Below are 4414 nucleotides of genomic sequence, written 5' to 3'. Positions count from 1 at the left end.
GCCTCTGGCTCACTGCCCGTGTCTGCGGTCAGCGCGTGGTTCAAAGGCCCCCGAAGGGCCAGCGGGGCGCGTGCAGGTCCACAGTCTACAGAGTTCCGCGCGGCCTGCGGGCGGCTCGGGAGCCACCACCTAGGAACCCGGAGGGCGCGTGCCCGGCTGCGGGCTGGATCCCCAGCAGGGGGCGCGCACGAGGCAGCAGGTCAAGGATTCTCATCATTGATGTTTCTTTCTCCCTCTCCCTCTCTCCGAAATCAATTAAGAATATATATATTTTTTAAAAGTTACATTCAATTTCACTGCACTGGGTAACGTATAAAGCACAGTTCATAATGGTGTTGTTTCTTTCCAGAACTGAAAAGCTGGGAGAGAAAACGTGAAAATGGTGAGCACGCGGAGGGTAGAATCTAACTGTTACTGTAGTTAAAACCCGCAGAGCTGTGGGAGCACTGGCGGCTTTCCAGGGGTGTCATGGAGCCCACCTATCAGACGTCATCCGTCCCTGCTCATCGTGTCGTCCGTTTGGAATGGTGTGGGGACTTCATGCATGTCGGTGTTGTTGGACTTTTTTTTATTTCAACATCCCGAAGGAGATGATGCCTAGTTTAGGGGAATCGTGAATGAAGGCCCAGAGCCGGCGACCACCCTTTCACCAGTTTAGGTCAGATCCCTCGGGCTCTCCTGCTACACGGTCAGCTGGTATATGGGCACCGAATGCAGATTGTACCCGCGCTAGCCAGGTGGGGGCACCAGCCCATCATGGCTATTGAGCAGGCAGGCCTCACAGGACTGGACGAGTCGCCTGAGGTGTGTTGTGTTTTGTTTAATCCACACCCGAAGGTATTTTCCCATTGATTTTTAGAGAGAGGGAAAGACAGAGAGAAACATGAATGTGAGAGAAACACATGGATTGGTTGCCTCCTGCAGGAGCCCGGACCAGGGCCTGCAACCGAGGTGCGTACTCTTGATCGGAATCGAACCCGGGACCCTTGGGTCTGCAGGCCGATGCTCTATCCACTGAGCCAACCGGCTAGGGCTGGCCTGAGGTTTTGAGGGCTCTTCTTCCCTGGGTTCGCCTCAGCACCTGTACTCAGAACAGAGCATCTGCCGGGGCAGGTGCTGACACTCACTGTAAGGAGCGCCCACCTGGGAGGAGGTCCCTGTCCCCGCCCCCTTTCCCTGGTTCTTTTTGCCTCTGGCCGTTGGGCAGCAGCCTGATTGATGTCTGGCAAATGGCACAAACCACAAGCATTTTCCTGGAAAGTGTTGTGCTTGCGGCTGCCTTGCGCGGAGGGCACCGGGCTTGCCAAGAGCAGGGCTGGGGGGGGAGGAATGCCCTTGAGCAGAAGAGCCAGAAGGGATCCCGGTCGGGACACAGTGCAGACTGAGGACTGCGGGTCCCCTGTGCTGCGCTCACAGACATTTCTCTGTTGTGACTTCTGCGAGGGAGGCACACTGTTAACAGTTCTGTAAACCAAGGGCTGGGAACCTTCCTGTAAAGGGACAGAGAGTAAATAGTTGAGGCTTTCTCTGTCGTATATGGTTTGTTTTTACAGCCCCTAAAATTATAAAAGCCATTGTTAGCCTCTCTCTCTCCATCTTTTGCTGACCTTCATTCTACATAGTTGACATTCTTTTTTTCCCCTTTTTTATTATCCATAGTTGACATTCTTAAGCTGAAGAGAAAAAGGGGAAATCAATCTAAGTTGCTTTTCCCCATTCCAAGAAACGCTATTTTCTTGTAAAGAGACTTGATAAATAATCTTGAAACGGGTGCATGAAAGGGTCATTTTTCTCCCTTCCTGAGTGGCAAAGAGAAGTGAGTTCTGTGTGCAAGCCAAGTGCTAGGCAACTGGCTTATGAGTGAGCCAGGGCCGGTGCCCTCAGGTGACCGGAGGACGAGGGGAGGACCTAGGACCTGGGACATCTAGCCCTTTCAGGAGGAGGGATGGTGCAGTTGGTGAGGTCTAAGGGCGGGGTCAGGAGCGGCTGCGTGGCGAGGGGGACCCCGTGCACAATGAAAATGCGGGTCTCATGTTAAAAATGGTGAATAATTTCGAGATGGTGACAGCAGAGCAGTAAAGCAGCACAGGCCCTTCCAGCCACACTAGGGGGCACATTCTCCAAGCAGGCCCGGCCCTGCCCCACCCAGGGAGGTTCTCTAGGCAGGTACGCAAGACACAGCCACTTACAGGCTATAAACCAGGCACTGCCTCGCCTCTGCAGGACACAATTTAGGCTCAGGCAGTGGGAGTCAGCACCGCCCGAGAGTGCAGTGCACGTGTTGACAGATCAGAGAAAAAAGGTGCCGACCTGCCCGAGGGCACAAGGAAGGGACTGGAGGGAAGAGCGCCTGCAGGTAACTCTGCCTCCCAGTTCAGAATCCAGGGGGACTAATGGCACCTCCTCCGGGAGGGGACCCCGGGCTGCTGAGAGGGACTTCCTTCAGTCCCCGCACCCTGCCCTGGGGGAAAGGGCTTTTCAAAGTACCTCTTAATTGAAAAAGAAGCTGGAGAAGCGGCCTGCTCTGCTGCTTCCCTGGGGTTAGAACCAGTGGGAAGAGGTGACAACCAGCAAGAAAAAGAACCAATTGGTTTTCTTCATCTTCTCTGTAAAGCAATGTTTAGTCCTCTGGGAAGTTTTAACAAAGAAAAGGGGAATTTAATTCTCCCGTAATACTCCTACTTTCCAACTTTACACACATTTAAGGTTTTCTGCAGGGTGAAATCTAACCAACTGAGCTACCTGATCAGGCCTGTTTTTTTGTTCATTTTTAAATTAAGTAAGAAAATTGGATATTTGAATCAAAATGCAGAAAATGTTAGCATGTAAGATTAGCATTAATAAGCAATGTATGTTTATTATTGGAAAAGAGATTTTAAAGAAAGGAATTAGTCTAAAGCAAGATAGTTTCCCTTTTTTCCTAAATATGGTAAAACTATAGATTTAACAGAAGTAAAACAACTGGTGTTACTAGGAAGTCGCAGATGTGTTGGTTTTGCTCTTGGTTGGCTTTTAAAAATAAAGCAGCTGTCCTTTTTATTTTCCATCCCATGTTGCATACTGCGTGCTTTCAAATAGCTAGCTAAAGGATCCTGAGCAGAATATTGTAATAATAAAATAATCTTCATGGGGCTTCTTTCTTATGAGTTCACTAACATAATTAAGGAAAGAAGAATGAATAGTTAAAAAGATGCATTCTTTTCTCTATCCACAACATCCCTGGTCTCTCTCCCTCTTCCTGTAAGGACACCAGTCATACTGGGTTCAGGCCCACCCTGATGAGCTCCTTTGACATTAGTTTTGGAGGACAATTGATATCGAGGGGTGTGTCCCAATTATTCTTTTGGCTCAAGGGTGAAAAGGTGATCTATTTTGGTTTTACCAAGTGGAGAGCAGTAGGTGGGGACCCAATAGACTTCTAAAATGTTATCACAGAGAGTAGCCCATGAGGAGTCTCTAGGCTTTGCTTTTGTCCAGCTTTGGCTTTTGCTGGTTTCCTAATAACGTAGCCGCGTTTTCAGCAGCACATTGTAGCTCTAATAAAAGGAAATGAAGGCTCTCTGGCGCCAGGGACCTGTGACCCGGTGGAAAAAGCCCCACAGCACCCTCCTCACATTCCTAGGACCTAGGCCTGCGGCCCGGGGGATCCTAATGGAAGTCGTGTTCTGAAGGGAAGGGGGGACCCACGCTGCAGGGTCGGGTGTTTTCCTCCCAAATCGCGGCAGCAGCGCTCCAAGGCATCGTTGACCTTGTTCAGAGCTGGAGGGCCGCCTCCGCTGCTGCGCACGTGGCGAGGCGGGGACGCAGCCAGCGGGACCCGTACCCCGCCGCACAGACATCGGACATGCATTCCTGGCTTGGGGCTGCAGGGGACCGCAGGACAGACACCCCGAAGGACTCCCCGTCGGCGGGTTAGGAGTAACAGCGTAACGAAAGGAAACGGGAATCGACCTCCACCCTCCCGACACACTTCCCTCTCCTCCTTCGCCCCGCCCCATCCCCCTACGCTCCGCCCCCTCTCGACCCTCGGGCCCCGCCCCGCGCCCTGCGCGCACAGAAGAGGCGCACCAGACCCCGGAAAAGCGGTTCCATCCGGGTGCTCGGCCAGGGAAAGGCATGGGGCGTGGCTTTATGACGACAGAGTGTGGGAGGGGCCAACTTCGGGGCCCTGGACTTCCGGAGGGAGTGGGCGGCCGCGTCCCCGCCCCAAGGACGCTCCATTCTGGACAAGAGGGGGGTCTCTGTCCTCACACTCCCGTTGGAGGCGGAAGGATGGCCTTAAGCAGTTTGACAGCAAAGACTCCGCCTTGTGAAGCCTTTTTCCTAACCCTTCCTCGGGCTCCTCCCTCCTCCCTCCTGGGTAACTCCGACGCCCTGCGCGTCCCGGGCGCTTCCCCCCCCTCTGTTCTCGCGC

The sequence above is a fragment of the Myotis brandtii genome, unplaced genomic scaffold (genome assembly GCF_000412655.1).
Source record: "Myotis brandtii unplaced genomic scaffold, ASM41265v1 scaffold1733, whole genome shotgun sequence".
NCBI lineage: Eukaryota > Metazoa > Chordata > Mammalia > Chiroptera > Vespertilionidae > Myotis > Myotis brandtii.
This window is presented reverse-complemented; position numbering follows the sequence as displayed.